Here is an 18649-nt window from a genome sequence, read left to right as displayed (position 1 = left end):
TTATCCTTTAGGCCACACGGTCACTGACGACCAACATTTACATGTATACGACTCATCTCGAAACGCTCACACCCCTGAGGATTTGTGTTTTCGTTCTACACAGCCGCTGCCCCTTGCTCTTTCCCACCCATTCGTTACATTCAACCTCTGACGAGACCGACCAAATATAGACTGTGAAACAAGACCACACACTTTGTGCATTCGGAATCGAAGGCAGGGCGTCCCTCGCCGCATTTGCTACGATTGCCATTTGCTACTTCTGCAGAAGCGGCGGCGGCGGCGACGACGACGACGACGACGACGACGAATATCGCGAGAGGCTCTGAGATATGTGAGAAATACATCTATAAAATGTAATTCAGACTGCCTCGTCCCACCTTATGCTGTACCGCTTTGGCAAATGCTTTTTCTGCGCCATTCGCCTTAATCGCATCTGAGAGTGATTCTTAAAAAAACGCCTGTCGCTAATTGTTCGTCATCACAGGTACTGTTTGCTATACAGCCACGACGCGCAACTGATTTCCAAAATTCATCTTTCTCCTGTGAGGATGGAACTTACGACCCCTGGTTGATTAGACCAGTGCTCTACCACTGAGCTAAAGAGGCGCGGCCTAGCGGTACTCTTGGGTACTTCGTCCTTACGGTCGTCTGCATCATCAGACTTTAGCTGACAACACTTCATATTACCGGCTAATATTTGCAGCTATGGCGACAAATTACTGCTTGACTACACATCTGACACGTAACCGATGTGCTCTCCAAACAACAACACTTGCATTTCAGAACATGTCTTTCACACATGTCTACAAAATCACCTTCACCTTCAAATACAGCTTCCTTGCGACTGACAGAGACGTAGGCAAAGTTTAAAGTTGCTATTTCCATTAAATCTCGTTAATCAGAAAAACGGTAATTTACACTTGCAGCGGAACAAAATTCCGTTCCGCCCAGAGTCTGACTCGAACCCACGACCCTGGGATTAAGAGTCTGACGCTCTACCGACTGAGCTAGCCGGCTACCTCGGTGAATACCTGCCGGGTAGCACGTCACACAATACTCGTTTGGGTTGGGTGGTCCCATACAGAATCTCTCCATGATGCCTAATGTTTTCCTAACGTCACACTCGTCACGTTCTTCACTTTTATGTCATAATCATTTCTGAGAGGTAAAGAAATTGCATGACAACATGCAGAGCTAGTGGCGTCAAAATTAACGCACATACTTTATGTGACTCAAAAGCCGAACGAGTTACTTTCCGACGTTGTTTTAGATGTGCAAGTGATAGTCAAAACTCGCTGTGTCGGCACTCTGCCGACCATTTCGCTAGTTAACACCGGTCTTGTTGTGTGTGTTTCAAGCTCAAGAGCATCTCCAAGCAAAAAATGGTCAACAGCAACATTCAGACGGTTTCGTACTGCTCAATTGCTACATTAAAACGTTATGTTTCTTTTTCAGAACTGGAAAAACACAAGCGTGACAGCATTCGAACCTGTAATCTTCAGATCCGAAGTCCGACGCCTTATCCTTTAGGCCACACGGTCACTGACGACCAACATTTACATGTATACGACTCATCTCGAAACGCTCACACCCCTGAGGATTTGTGTTTTCGTTCTACACAGCCGCTGCCCCTTGCTCTTTCCCACCCATTCGTTACATTCAACCTCTGACGAGACCGACCAAATATAGACTGTGAAACAAGACCACACACTTTGTGCATTCGGAATCGAAGGCAGGGCGTCCCTCGCCGCATTTGCTACGATTGCCATTTGCTACTTCTGCAGAAGCGGCGGCGGCGGCGACGACGACGACGACGACGAATATCGCGAGAGGCTCTGAGATATGTGAGAAATACATCTATAAAATGTAATTCACACTGCCTCGTCCCACCTTATGCTGTACCGCTTTGGCAAATGCTTTTTCTGCGCCATTCGCCTTAATCGCATCTGAGAGTGATTCTTAAAAAAACGCCTGTCGCTAATTGTTCGTCATCACAGGTACTGTTTGCTATACGGCCACGACGCGCAACTGATTTCCAAAATTCATCTTTCTCCTGTGAGGATGGAACTTACGACCCCTGGTTTATTAGACCAGTGCTCTACCACTGAGCTAAAGAGGCGCGGCCTAGCGGTACTCTTGGGTACTTCGTCCTTACGGTCGTCAGCATCATCAGACTTTAGCTGACAACACTTCATATTACCGGCTAATATTTGCAGCTATGGCGACAAATTACTGCTTGACTACACATCTGACACGTAACCGATGTGCTCTCCAAACAACAACACTTGCATTTCAGAACATGTCTTTCACACATGTCTACAAAATCACCTTCACCTTCAAATACAGCTTCCTTGCGACTGACAGAGACGTAGGCAAAGTTTAAAGTTGCTATTTCCATTAAATCTCGTTAATCAGAAAAACGGTAATTTACACTTGCAGCGGAACAAAATTCCGTTCCGCCCAGCGTCTGGCTCGAACCCACGACCCTGGGATTAAAAGTCTGACACTCTACCGACTGAGCTGGCCGGCTACCTCGGTGAATACCTGCCGGGTAGCACGTCACACAGTACTCGTTTGGGTTGGGTGGTCCCATACAGAATCTCTCCATGATGCCTAATGTTTTCCTAACGTCACACTCGTCACGTACTTCACTTTTATGTCATAATCATTTCTGAGAGGTAAAGAAATTGCATGACAACATGCAGAGCTAGTGGCGTCAAAATTAACGCACATACTTTATGTGACTCAAAAGCCGAACGAGTTACTTTCCGACGTTGTTTTAGATGTGCAAGTGATAGTCAAAACTCGCTGTGTCGGCACTCTGCCGACCGTTTCGCTAGTTAACACCGGTCTTGTTGTGTGTGTTTCAAGCTCAAGAGCATCTCCAAGCAAAAAATGGTCAACAGCAACATTCAGACGGTTTCGTACTGCTCAATTGCTACATTAAAACGTTATGTTTCTTTTTCAGAACTGGAAAAACACAAGCGTGACAGCATTCGAACCTGTAATCTTCAGATCCGAAGTCCGACGCCTTATCCTTTAGGCCACACGGTCACTGACGACCAACATTTACATGTATACGACTCATCTCGAAACGCTCACACCCCTGAGGATTTGTGTTTTCGTTCTACACAGCCGCTGCCCCTTGCTCTTTCCCACCCATTCGTTACATTCAACCTCTGACGAGACCGACCAAATATAGACTGTGAAACAAGACCACACACTTTGTGCATTCGGAATCGAAGGCAGGGCGTCCCTCGCCGCATTTGCTACGATTGCCATTTGCTACTTCTGCAGAAGCGGCGGCGGCGGCGACGACGACGACGACGACGAATATCGCGAGAGGCTCTGAGATATGTGAGAAATACATCTATAAAATGTAATTCAGACTGCCTCGTCCCACCTTATGCTGTACCGCTTTGGCAAATGCTTTATCTGCGCCATTCGCCTTAATCGCATCTGAGAGTGATTCTTAAAAAAACGCCTGTCGCTAATTGTTCGTCATCACAGGTACTGTTTGCTATACGGCCACGACGCGCAACTGATTTCCAAAATTCATCTTTCTCCTGTGAGGATGGAACTTACGACCCCTGGTTTATTAGACCAGTGCTCTACCACTGAGCTAAATAGGCGCGGCCTAGCGGTACTCTTGGGTACTTCGTCCTTACGGTCGTCTGCATCATCCGACTTCAGCTGACAACACTTCATATTACCAGCTAATATTTGCAGCTATGGCGACAAATTACTGCTTGACTACACATCTGACACGTAACCGATGTGCTCTCCAAACAACAACACTTGCATTTCAGAACATGTCTTTCACACATGTCTACAAAATCACCTTCACCTTCAAATACAGCTTCCTTGCGACTGACAGAGACGTAGGCAAAGTTTAAAGTTGCTATTTCCATTAAATCTCGTTAATCAGAAAAACGGTAATTTACACTTGCAGCGGAACAAAATTCCGTTCCGCCCAGCGTCTGGCTCGAACCCACGACCCTGGGATTAAAAGTCTGACACTCTACCGACTGAGCTGGCCGGCTACCTCGGTGAATACCTGCCGGGTAGCACGTCACACAGTACTCGTTTGGGTTGGGTGGTCCCATACAGAATCTCTCCATGATGCCTAATGTTTTCCTAACGTCACACTCGTCACGTACTTCACTTTTATGTCATAATCATTTCTGAGAGGTAAAGAAATTGCATGACAACATGCAGAGCTAGTGGCGTCAAAATTAACGCACATACTTTATGTGACTCAAAAGCCGAACGAGTTACTTTCCGACGTTGTTTTAGATGTGCAAGTGATAGTCAAAACTCGCTGTGTCGGCACTCTGCCGACCATTTCGCTAGTTAACACCGGTCTTGTTGTGTGTGTTTCAAGCTCAAGAGCATCTCCAAGCAAAAAATGGTCAACAGCAACATTCAGACGGTTTCGTACTGCTCAATTGCTACATTAAAACGTTATGTTTCTTTTTCAGAACTGGAAAAACACAAGCGTGACAGCATTCGAACCTGTAATCTTCAGATCCGAAGTCCGACGCCTTATCCTTTAGGCCACACGGTCACTGACGACCAACATTTACATGTATACGACTCATCTCGAAACGCTCACACCCCTGAGGATTTGTGTTTTCGTTCTACACAGCCGCTGCCCCTTGCTCTTTCCCACCCATTCGTTACATTCAACCTCTGACGAGACCGACCAAATATAGACTGTGAAACAAGACCACACACTTTGTGCATTCGGAATCGAAGGCAGGGCGTCCCTCGCCGCATTTGCTACGATTGCCATTTGCTACTTCTGCAGAAGCGGCGGCGGCGACGACGACGACGACGACGACGAATATCGCGAGAGGCTCTGAGATATGTGAGAAATACATCTATAAAATGTAATTCAGACTGCCTCGTCCCACCTTATGCTGTACCGCTTTGGCAAATGCTTTTTCTGCGCCATTCGCCTTAATCGCATCTGAGAGTGATTCTTAAAAAAACGCCTGTCGCTAATTGTTCGTCATCACAGGTACTGTTTGCTATACGGCCACGACGCGCAACTGATTTCCAAAATTCATCTTTCTCCTGTGAGGATGGAACTTACGACCCCTGGTTTATTAGACCAGTGCTCTACCACTGAGCTAAAGAGGCGCGGCCTAGCGGTACTCTTGGGTACTTCGTCCTTACGGTCGTCTGCATCATCAGACTTTAGCTGACAACACTTCATATTACCGGCTAATATTTGCAGCTATGGCGACAAATTACTGCTTGACTACACATCTGACACGTAACCGATGTGCTCTCCAAACAACAACACTTGCATTTCAGAACATGTCTTTCACACATGTCTACAAAATCACCTTCACCTTCAAATACAGCTTCCTTGCGACTGACAGAGACGTAGGCAAAGTTTAAAGTTGCTATTTCCATTAAATCTCGTTAATCAGAAAAACGGTAATTTACACTTGCAGCGGAACAAAATTCCGTTCCGCCCAGAGTCTGACTCGAACCCACGACCCTGGGATTAAGAGTCTGACGCTCTACCGACTGAGCTAGCCGGCTACCTCGGTGAATACCTGCCGGGTAGCACGTCACACAATACTCGTTTGGGTTGGGTGGTCCCATACAGAATCTCTCCATGATGCCTAATGTTTTCCTAACGTCACACTCGTCACGTTCTTCACTTTTATGTCATAATCATTTCTGAGAGGTAAAGAAATTGCATGACAACATGCAGAGCTAGTGGCGTCAAAATTAACGCACATACTTTATGTGACTCAAAAGCCGAACGAGTTACTTTCCGACGTTGTTTTAGATGTGCAAGTGATAGTCAAAACTCGCTGTGTCGGCACTCTGCCGACCATTTCGCTAGTTAACACCGGTCTTGTTGTGTGTGTTTCAAGCTCAAGAGCATCTCCAAGCAAAAAATGGTCAACAGCAACATTCAGACGGTTTCGTACTGCTCAATTGCTACATTAAAACGTTATGTTTCTTTTTCAGAACTGGAAAAACACAAGCGTGACAGCATTCGAACCTGTAATCTTCAGATCCGAAGTCCGACGCCTTATCCTTTAGGCCACACGGTCACTGACGACCAACATTTACATGTATACGACTCATCTCGAAACGCTCACACCCCTGAGGATTTGTGTTTTCGTTCTACACAGCCGCTGCCCCTTGCTCTTTCCCACCCATTCGTTACATTCAACCTCTGACGAGACCGACCAAATATAGACTGTGAAACAAGACCACACACTTTGTGCATTCGGAATCGAAGGCAGGGCGTCCCTCGCCGCATTTGCTACGATTGCCATTTGCTACTTCTGCAGAAGCGGCGGCGGCGGCGACGACGACGACGACGACGAATATCGCGAGAGGCTCTGAGATATGTGAGAAATACATCTATAAAATGTAATTCACACTGCCTCGTCCCACCTTATGCTGTACCGCTTTGGCAAATGCTTTTTCTGCGCCATTCGCCTTAATCGCATCTGAGAGTGATTCTTAAAAAAACGCCTGTCGCTAATTGTTCGTCATCACAGGTACTGTTTGCTATACGGCCACGACGCGCAACTGATTTCCAAAATTCATCTTTCTCCTGTGAGGATGGAACTTACGACCCCTGGTTTATTAGACCAGTGCTCTACCACTGAGCTAAAGAGGCGCGGCCTAGCGGTACTCTTGGGTACTTCGTCCTTACGGTCGTCAGCATCATCAGACTTTAGCTGACAACACTTCATATTACCGGCTAATATTTGCAGCTATGGCGACAAATTACTGCTTGACTACACATCTGACACGTAACCGATGTGCTCTCCAAACAACAACACTTGCATTTCAGAACATGTCTTTCACACATGTCTACAAAATCACCTTCACCTTCAAATACAGCTTCCTTGCGACTGACAGAGACGTAGGCAAAGTTTAAAGTTGCTATTTCCATTAAATCTCGTTAATCAGAAAAACGGTAATTTACACTTGCAGCGGAACAAAATTCCGTTCCGCCCAGCGTCTGGCTCGAACCCACGACCCTGGGATTAAAAGTCTGACACTCTACCGACTGAGCTGGCCGGCTACCTCGGTGAATACCTGCCGGGTAGCACGTCACACAGTACTCGTTTGGGTTGGGTGGTCCCATACAGAATCTCTCCATGATGCCTAATGTTTTCCTAACGTCACACTCGTCACGTACTTCACTTTTATGTCATAATCATTTCTGAGAGGTAAAGAAATTGCATGACAACATGCAGAGCTAGTGGCGTCAAAATTAACGCACATACTTTATGTGACTCAAAAGCCGAACGAGTTACTTTCCGACGTTGTTTTAGATGTGCAAGTGATAGTCAAAACTCGCTGTGTCGGCACTCTGCCGACCATTTCGCTAGTTAACACCAGTCTTGTTGTGTGTGTTTCAAGCTCAAGAGCATCTCCAAGCAAAAAATGGTCAACAGCAACATTCAGACGGTTTCGTACTGCTCAATTGCTACATTAAAACGTTATGTTTCTTTTTCAGAACTGGAAAAACACAAGCGTGACAGCATTCGAACCTGTAATCTTCAGATCCGAAGTCCGACGCCTTATCCTTTAGGCCACACGGTCACTGACGACCAACATTTACATGTATACGACTCATCTCGAAACGCTCACACCCCTGAGGATTTGTGTTTTCGTTCTACACAGCCGCTGCCCCTTGCTCTTTCCCACCCATTCGTTACATTCAACCTCTGACGAGACCGACCAAATATAGACTGTGAAACAAGACCACACACTTTGTGCATTCGGAATCGAAGGCAGGGCGTCCCTCGCCGCATTTGCTACGATTGCCATTTGCTACTTCTGCAGAAGCGGCGGCGGCGGCGACGACGACGACGACGACGAATATCGCGAGAGGCTCTGAGATATGTGAGAAATACATCTATAAAATGTAATTCAGACTGCCTCGTCCCACCTTATGCTGTACCGCTTTGGCAAATGCTTTATCTGCGCCATTCGCCTTAATCGCATCTGAGAGTGATTCTTAAAAAAACGCCTGTCGCTAATTGTTCGTCATCACAGGTACTGTTTGCTATACGGCCACGACGCGCAACTGATTTCCAAAATTCATCTTTCTCCTGTGAGGATGGAACTTACGACCCCTGGTTTATTAGACCAGTGCTCTACCACTGAGCTAAATAGGCGCGGCCTAGCGGCACTCTTGGGTACTTCGTCCTTACGGTCGTCTGCATCATCCGACTTCAGCTGACAACACTTCATATTACCAGCTAATATTTGCAGCTATGGCGACAAATTACTGCTTGACTACACATCTGACACGTAACCGATGTGCTCTCCAAACAACAACACTTGCATTTCAGAACATGTCTTTCACACATGTCTACAAAATCACCTTCACCTTCAAATACAGCTTCCTTGCGACTGACAGAGACGTAGGCAAAGTTTAAAGTTGCTATTTCCATTAAATCTCGTTAATCAGAAAAACGGTAATTTACACTTGCAGCGGAACAAAATTCCGTTCCGCCCAGCGTCTGACTCGAACCCACGACCCTGGGATTAAGAGTCTGACGCTCTACCGACTGAGCTAGCCGGCTACCTCGGTGAACACCTGCCGGGTAGCACGTCACACAATACTCGTTTGGGTTGGGTGGTCCCATACAGAATCTCTCCATGATGCCTAATGTTTTCCTAACGTCACACTCGTCACGTACTTCACTTTTATGTCATAATCATTTCTGAGAGGTAAAGAAATTGCATGACAACATGCAGAGCTAGTGGCGTCAAAATTAACGCACATACTTTATGTGACTCAAAAGCCGAACGAGTTACTTTCCGACGTTGTTTTAGATGTGCAAGTGATAGTCAAAACTCGCTGTGTCGGCACTCTGCCGACCATTTCGCTAGTTAACACCGGTCTTGTTGTGTGTGTTTCAAGCTCAAGAGCATCTCCAAGCAAAAAATGGTCAACAGCAACATTCAGACGGTTTCGTACTGCTCAATTGCTACATTAAAACGTTATGTTTCTTTTTCAGAACTGGAAAAACACAAGCGCGACAGCATTCGAACCTGTAATCTTCAGATCCGAAGTCCGACGCCTTATCCATTTTTTTTTTTTTTTTTTTTTTTTTCTCATCCACTGCTTCTCGGCAACCTAGCATACTTCTTTGTAATATATAATAAAGTTGTAGGAAGTAGTGGACCCTGAACCTGTATATTATTTTTTGTTATTTCTGTTTAGTTTTTTTATTGTTATTATTATTATTTTTGTTTGTTTGTTATTTTTTTTATTGTAAAAGAAAAATCTTCATGGAATGTGAAGAAGGAATTTTATGTTAAGGCACTAATTCCATAGCCTCCTTTCCTTCTTGAGATTAATAATAATAATAAAAAAGTATGTTCCCTTCCATGGAAACAAATGAGACTTCCTTCTCAGTCATAAAATGAATGTATAAGAAAACAATTTATCTTTAACCCTGCGATACCGGCTTTCGGCTTCGGCTTCTTCTGTGCAATAAACAAAATAGCCTTCTTTGCCAGCAGAGGATAAGTGATTGTAATATGAAACTGTAAAATTGTACTTCTCCCCAATTGTTTTTGTTTAAGCGTCGTTTCGCTTAAATAAACGATTTTTGTTTATCTCGTTGGCTTGTCAACCAATGCCCAGTCGCTCGAATACAATTTTAAGCATATTGCCGTAGTTTTTCTTGTGGTCTTTATATTTCAGGGCGTTATAAAAAGCACACTTCAAGTACATGTAAAAATCAGTGGAATTGTCATTTCCCAGGTGATTAATTACGTAATTCACATAGTGTCCCATTAACCAATGGACCGAGTTGTTTTTTGCTGCTGGAAAATAGCAAGTCTGAGGCCTGAGGAATGTAACAGGGGGAAAATTTTCCACCGAAGATCTCGTAAGAAAAGCCAGTTGTTCCCTAATCCAATTACAGAGTTGTAGATTGCCACCGCACGTGAATCTGTGCACTAACGTGTCGATCAATTTACATTTGAGACATAGGTTCGTGTCGCTAACGCCGATTGCATGTAACCTTTCATTGGTGCTTACGGTCTCATTCACTGTTTTATACCACGCTGACTTGACGTCCGATGGTAGACCACGCATATTAATATTTTTCCATATGGCGTCCCAATCAGTGTGTGGGTATTTACTTTCCAATTTGTTTCTCCCCTCCATTTTCTTTCGATGGCACAGAATATCGCGGGCCGTGATCCGTCGTGAGTTGATGATGACACCGCCGAGATAGCTGAATTCCACAAAATATACACGAACGTACTGGAGCCGGTTATTTATTTTTTGCACATTCACCGGCGCCTGTAAACTGGCAGGCCTGACAACTTCAAATAATTTAGTTGTAATGCTATCAGCGTGGTCGCTAAGGATAGTGGCGGTCCTTTTTATAAAAAGCGCAGACGCCTTATTTCTGATGTCAACTAACCCCAAACCTCCATTCCTGGGATCTAAGGTCGCAGTTTTTGCGTCGACTCTGAATATATCCCCTCTCCAAAGATAGCTGGCAATGGTAGACATTATCTTTTTTCCAATCATTTTCGGTAGTGGGAAGATCTGTGCTATAAAGTAACTCCTGGAGAGAATGCAGTGGTTAATGAAAATCACCCTCTGAACTTGGTTCATGTTACGGTGGAGGTTTTCCCTTGTTGTTCCAAGAAGTTGTCCCGACGTATTTCTCCAATTGATAGCTGCCATTTTTAACGGACAAGGTGTCAGTGTTATTCCTAGTGCTTTGCATTGGGTGACCATTGTGGCCCAGGCTAAGGTGGTATGTTGAAAACCCCGCAGGTTTAGGAGTTTGCTTTTGTTTGCGTTGACACCTGCTCCGGAGACTCTACAGTACTTTTTAATTAGCGTTTCCAATTTCAAAATGTCGTCGGGATTTCGCAGGACGACTCCGACATCATCGGCATAGGCGTTTATGACTGTTCGGTGACCAGATAATGTGATGCCAGTTAGAGTGGCATGAACACTGCGGAGGAAAGGTTCTAATGAAAGCACGAATAGGAACATGGAAAGGGGGCTTCCTTGAGGAACGCCGCGCCTGATCTGAATCTGCTTTGTCCTCTGGCAGTTAACTGATATACAAGCGCTGATGCCTGTTGCAACATTTCTGATCACACTTACGACTCGCTCATTAAAACCTATTTTGTTCAGTGTGGCACTAAGGAATCTATGATCCACACGATCAAATGCTTTCTGGAAGTCAATAAACATGATAGCACATTTTATGGTGGTCACAGCAGTGATTGCAATTATATCTTTATATTCAGCTATGCTTTTGAAAATGCTCTTGGTAGGCACACAGGACTGGTATGGACTTACTATCTTTTTGGCCAACTGTGAGAGTCTGTTGTTTAAAATTCTGCCGATGATTTTATAATCGGAGTTTAACAGGGAGATAGGACGAAAGTTGTTGAGGTTTCTTTTTGCAGCATTTTTTGGGATTAGTACTATTGTGCTCTCTTTAAAAACAGCAGGTAAATGCTTTCCCTGAAGCACCTCGTTCGTCATTCGGGTAAACATGTCACCAATCAGTGGCCAGTATCGTTTATAAAATTCAACAGGCAAACCATCCGGTCCCGGCGATTTCCTCAGAGGAGATTTGCAGATGATTCTGTGGATATCTTCGTTAGTACACTCAACGAGAAGGTCTTCGTTTTCCTCGTCCGAGACCTGTGGAGCTATGTAACTAAGGAACTCATCGAAGGACTCTTCACATATCGGGTTGGCAGTGTATAGGTCTTCGTAATATTTGTGCACTGCATTGACGATGTCTCTCTGAGTCGTGAGTGTCTCGCCAGTTTCAGACTGAAGTCCATCAATGAAGGTGCGTCTCCTGTTTCTTTCGTGCTTCAGTAGATGGTACAAGGAAGCATGTTCATCCTCCACGACTGTCTTAGCCTTGGATTTTAATTTCAGACCCTCCATCTGCTGTCTTTTAAGACTGAGCAATTTGGCCTTAGTTTGCTTGATATCTGCCAGACGGACGTTGGAAGTGTTTGCCTGCTCATATAAATTTCGCAGCATGGTATAATAAAATTCTATGGAATTTTTCAAGTCTTTCGATCGTTGTACACTATACTGGATGAGAACTTTTCTCAGTTTAGGCTTTGCCCTGTTGCACCACCAGTCTAGTACTGAGACGTGTCTATCTGCAGAGCGGAGGCACAATGCCCACGCTTCTGTCAAACTTTCTTCTAATCCGTCGTCCTGCATCAGTGACGTATTAAGGTGCCATGAACTTCTAAAACGGCGAGTGGGTTGCGCAGTAAGGTTGATGGAAGCTAGCACGGAGCTATGATCAGAAAAGTAAACTGGAATCGTCTCTGCTTTAATGAAGGAGCTAACTAGACTTTGCGATATGTAGAGTCTGTCGATCCTGCTACGTGAGTGAGGACCTAGGAATGTAAATGCCACAAATGTGGGATACATTATTTCCCAAGCATCTTTAAGCTGTAAAACAGTGACGAAACGCTTCAGTTCATTGCAGGTATTAAAATTCGGAACCTGGTCTTTCTTATTTATCACACAATTAAAATCACCGCCTATTATAAGATCTTTTGGGTTTTTCCGTAATAAATAAATGATTTCTTCTTTATAGAACTGTGCTCTTTCCATTCTATTGGATGTGCCAGAAGGGGCATACAGATTGATAAGGGTAGAACCAAAGACTTTTATACCTATCGCTCTGCCGGAGTCCAACCTCTCGATATCCGAGACAGGAATCCCCTCCCTGATTAAAATTGCTGTACCGACGTTGGTGTCAAGTGAGACATTTAAAATCGCCAAATATCCAGGCACTGTAAGATTAGTCAGCACTACTTCCTGTAGGAAAGCAATGTCCGTCCCTGACTCATATAAATAATCCTTGAGCGCTGTAACTTTAGTCACGGATGTAATCCTGTTAATATTGATAGTCGTAATTGTATATGCCTGGGACATTTAGTTTGCATAAAAAGTAGATAAGTGATTAAAAAGATAACAAAATATTAATAAAAAAAAAAGAGATGTGCAGCTTCTAGAAGGGAGAAACGACTCCGCTTAAACAAACATCTAAAAGAATAGTCAGTATTTGAAGCTCGGTAAACACTTCATCTGGTTCCTCTGAAATATGACTAAGACAGTAGTACAATTAGAAATGAAACTGGTTCAACAAAATCCTTTTTTTTTTCATCTTACAGCCTCATTTTGGTGCAGGATTCCGAACATCTCGGGTTTTAGTTTTACCGAGGGGCTTTGCATCACTAATGTCACTTGAAGGTACCTCCTTAGGTCTTTCCGTGATGATTTCATACAAGACGTTCTTGGCCGTCGCTTCCTCTTGTGCTGGTTGTTGTTTGCTTTGGTTACGGGAAGCTTTGAGAGTAGGTTGCGGTTTGAGTCGGCGTCTTCGGACATCTTGGTTCAACGCGCCGTCATTCGGATTGTCTATCTTTACCACCGTTGTGACCGAAGCTGCCTCAACAGCGTCCTTTTTACGAGTGCCATTTCCTTGTTCTTCCGTCACTAGCTCCAGAGCACTGACTGAGTCGGCGGTTTGTGGGTCTGTAAGTTCTTGAGTTGGGTTCCGCTCCGTCACCTCTTGTGCTGCGGAGTGCGCCTCTTCCGTCTCCGCGACAATCGTTACTGCGTCCCCTCCGTGGACCGTTTGTACCTGTTCAGCCGCCGACAGCGGCCGGTTTGCCTCAGCGGCTGTCGTCACGTCAATACATGTACTGTTTGTTTCCTCGAGCACATCCGCATTACACTGCTTCTGCTTGCGGGTGGAAGGCGAATTACGGGCGGACTCGCCGTCCGAGCCGTCATCGGTCGTTTCCAACGGTCGCTTCTTATTCTGGAGATCGCAATCGGGAACAGAAGGGTGTGATGTAATGACGCTCAGGGGAGGGAACTCCGTAGTAGTTATGGCGGGAACTGCAGAAGTACATGCACCACTGTCGTTAACCGAAAGAAGGGAAGTGCTATTTGGTAAGACATCGCTGAGGGTCAGTTTTTGACGCTGTGTTAGATTGTTCCGAAGAACAAAAACACGGCGCGGACAATCTTGTCGGAAATGACCTGTCTCATTGCAAATATTGCACGTGCGCTCCTGACCAGAATACACAACATGTGCTTTATGACCTGCAACGGATATATGGGACGGAATGTTGGCTTTCACCTCCATTTCAACGGATCTAATGCCATTAAAACACTGTATCTTGTATAGCTTCGACCATCTTTCGTTATAGATAGATTTAACTTCCCCATATTTAGATAGAGCGTCCTTGATCAACTGATTATCAATTTCAATTGGAACATTCAAAATCCTGACATTGGTGTACATGATATCTGCTTTTCGTACAGAGACATTACTTTTTGAACCGTCTCGATGAACAAATTCGACGGAATTACCGTATTTTGCAAGCAACTTATCGACTGTCACTGAGTTCAGAAATTTAACAAAAACACAGTATTTTTCAGCATCTAATTGCGTGGTATGAACAGAGTCAGAATTTATACCGATTACCTCAGTCAGCCAATCGTGGATTTCCAGCGCAGTGGGTTGGACCGGCCGTGTTTCTTTCTCGAACGAGAAGACTAAAGTATTCTTCCTGACGGTGTCAGACATGGTCGTCGGTTCCGACGAAATTCCGGCAACAACCGAAATTGCGGCGAAGCACGAAACGTGGAACGGACGAAAGCACTATAAAAACACTTATCAGAGACACCACTCAAAAAATAACAGCGAAAATGTACAGCTAACTTCACGTAAACACCAAACACCGGCGATAGCGCTAACGTACGCGGAGTAAACAACAAGCACGTCCGACCGCGGCGACGGCTAAAGCCAGAATGTGAAAATTCATCTTTCTCCTGTGAGGATGGAACTTACGACCCCTGGTTTATTAGACCAGTGCTCTACCACTGAGCTAAAGACGCGCGGCCTAGCGGTACTCTTGGGTACTTCGTCCTTACGGTCGTCTGCATCATCAGACTTTAGCTGACAACACTTCATATTACCGGCTAATATTTGCAGCTATGGCGACAAATTACTGCTTGACTACACATCTGACACGTAACCGATGTGCTCTCCAAACAACAACACTTGCATTTCAGAACATGTCTTTCACACATGTCTACAAAATCACCTTCACCTTCAAATACAGCTTCCTTGCGACTGACAGAGACGTAGGCAAAGTTTAAAGTTGCTATTTCCATTAAATCTCGTTAATCAGTAAAACGGTAATTTACACTTGCAGCGGAACAAAATTCCGTTCCGCCCAGCGTCTGGCTCGAACCCACAACCCTGGGATTAAAAGTCTGACGCTCTACCGACTGAGCTAGCCGGCTACCTCGGTGAATACCTGCCGGGTAGCACGTCACACAGTACTCGTTTGGGTTGGGTGGTCCCATACAGAATCTCTCCATGATGCCTAATGTTTTCCTAACGTCACACTCGTCACGTACTTCACTTTTATGTCATAATCATTTCTGAGAGGTAAAGAAATTGCATGACAACATGCAGAGCTAGTGGCGTCAAAATTAACGCACATACTTTATGTGACTCAAAAGCCGAACGAGTTACTTTCCGACGTTGTTTTAGATGTGCAAGTGATAGTCAAAACTCGCTGTGTCGGCACTCTGCCGACCATTTCGCTAGTTAACACCGGTCTTGTTGTGTGTGTTTCAAGCTCAAGAGCATCTCCAAGCAAAAAATGGTCAACAGCAACATTCAGACGGTTTCGTACTGCTCAATTGCTACATTAAAACGTTATGTTTCTTTTTCAGAACTGGAAAAACACAAGCGTGACAGCATTCGAACCTGTAATCTTCAGATCCGAAGTCCGACGCCTTATCCTTTAGGCCACACGGTCACTGACGACCAACATTTACATGTATACGACTCATCTCGAAACGCTCACACCCCTGAGGATTTGTGTTTTCGTTCTACACAGCCGCTGCCCCTTGCTCTTTCCCACCCATTCGTTACATTCAACCTCTGACGAGACCGACCAAATATAGACTGTGAAACAAGACCACACACTTTGTGCATTCGGAATCGAAGGCAGGGCGTCCCTCGCCGCATTTGCTACGATTGCCATTTGCTACTTCTGCAGAAGCGGCGGCGGCGGCGACGACGACGACGACGACGACGACGACGACGACGACGACGAATATCGCGAGAGGCTCTGAGATATGTGAGAAATACATCTATAAAATGTAATTCAGACTGCCTCGTCCCACCTTATGCTGTACCGCTTTGGCAAATGCTTTTTCTGCGCCATTCGCCTTAATCGCATCTGAGAGTGATTCTTAAAAAAACGCCTGTCGCTAATTGTTCGTCATCACAGGTACTGTTTGCCATACGGCCACGACGCGCAACTGATTTCCAAAATTCATCTTTCTCCTGTGAGGATGGAACTTACGACCCCTGGTTTATTAGACCAGTGCTCTACCACTGAGCTAAAGAGGCGCGGCCTAGCGGTACTCTTGGGTACTTCGTCCTTACGGTCGTCTGCATCATCACACTTTAGCTGACAACACTTCATATTACCGGCTAATATTTGCAGCTATGGCGACAAATTACTGCTTGACTACACATCTGACACGTAACCGATGTGCTCTCCAAACAACAACACTTGCATTTCAGAACATGTCTTTCACACATGTCTACAAAATCACCTTCACCTTCAAATACAGCTTCCTTGCGACTGACAGAGACGTAGGCAAAGTTTAAAGTTGCTATTTCCATTAAATCTCGTTAATCAGAAAAACGGTAATTTACACTTGCAGCGGAACAAAATTCCGTTCCGCCCAGCGTCTGGCTCGAACCCACGACCCTGGCATTAAAAGTCTGACGCTCTACCGACTGAGCTAGCCGGCTACCTCGGTGAATACCTGCCGGGTAGCACGTCACACAGTACTCGTTTGGGTTGGGTGGTCCCATACAGAATCTCTCCATGATGCCTAATGTTTTCCTAACGTCACACTCGTCACGTACTTCACTTTTATGTCATAATCATTTCTGAGAGGTAAAGAAATTGCATGACAACATGCAGAGCTAGTGGCGTCAAAATTAACGCACATACTTTATGTGACTCAAAAGCCGAACGAGTTACTTTCCGACGTTGTTTTAGATGTGCAAGTGATAGTCAAAACTCGCTGTGTCGGCACTCTGCCGACCATTTCGCTAGTTAACACCGGTCTTGTTGTGTGTGTTTCAAGCTCAAGAGCATCTCCAAGCAAAAAATGGTCAACAGCAACATTCAGACGGTTTCGTACTGCTCAATTGCTACATTAAAACGTTATGTTTCTTTTTCAGAACTGGAAAAACACAAGCGTGACAGCATTCGAACCTGTAATCTTCAGATCCGAAGTCCGACGCCTTATCCTTTAGGCCACACGGTCACTGACGACCAACATTTACATGTATACGACTCATCTCGAAACGCTCACACCCCTGAGGATTTGTGTTTTCGTTCTACACAGCCGCTGCCCCTTGCTCTTTCCCACCCATTCGTTACATTCAACCTCTGACGAGACCGACCAAATATAGACTGTGAAACAAGACCACACACTTTGTGCATTCGGAATCGAAGGCAGGGCGTCCCTCGCCGCATTTGCTACGATTGCCATTTGCTACTTCTGCAGAAGCGGCGGCGGCGGCGACGACGACGACGACGACGAATATCGCGAGAGGCTCTGAGATATGTGAGAAATACATCTATAAAATGTAATTCAGACTGCCTCGTCCCACCTTATGCTGTACCGCTTTGGCAAATGCTTTTTCTGCGCCATTCGCCTTAATCGCATCTGAGAGTGATTCTTAAAAAAACGCCTGTCGCTAATTGTTCGTCATCACAGGTACTGTTTGCCATACGGCCACGACGCGCAACTGATTTCCAAAATTCATCTTTCTCCTGTGAGGATGGAACTTACGACCCCTGGTTTATTAGACCAGTGCTCTACCACTGAGCTAAAGAGGCGCGGCCTAGCGGTACTCTTGGGTACTTCGTCCTTACGGTCGTCTGCATCATCACACTTTAGCTGACAACACTTCATATTACCGGCTAATATTTGCAGCTATGGCGACAAATTACTGCTTGACTACACATCTGACACGTAACCGATGTGCTCTCCAAACAACAACACTTGCATTTCAGAACATGTCTTTCACACATGTCTACAAAATCACCTTCACCTTCAAATACAGCTTCCTTGCGACTGACAGAGACGTAGGCAAAGTTTAAAGTTGCTATTTCCATTAAATCTCGTTAATCAGAAAAACGGTAATTTACACTTGCAGCGGAACAAAATTCCGTTCCGCCCAGCGTCTGGCTCGAACCCACGACCCTGGGATTAAAAGTCTGAGGCTCTACCGACTGAGCTAGCCGGCTACATCGGTGAATACCTGCCGGGTAGCACGTCACACAGTACTCGTTTGGGTTGGGTGGTCCCATACAGAATCTCTCCATGATGCCTAATGTTTTCCTAACGTCACACTCGTCACGTACTTCACTTTTATGTCATAATCATTTCTGAGAGGTAAAGAAATTGCATGACAACATGCAGAGCTAGTGGCGTCAAAATTAACGCACATACTTTATGTGACTCAAAAGCCGAACGAGTTACTTTCCGACGTTGTTTTAG

Source organism: Schistocerca gregaria, unplaced genomic scaffold, assembly GCF_023897955.1.
Source record: "Schistocerca gregaria isolate iqSchGreg1 unplaced genomic scaffold, iqSchGreg1.2 ptg000240l, whole genome shotgun sequence".
NCBI lineage: Eukaryota > Metazoa > Arthropoda > Insecta > Orthoptera > Acrididae > Schistocerca > Schistocerca gregaria.
This window is presented reverse-complemented; position numbering follows the sequence as displayed.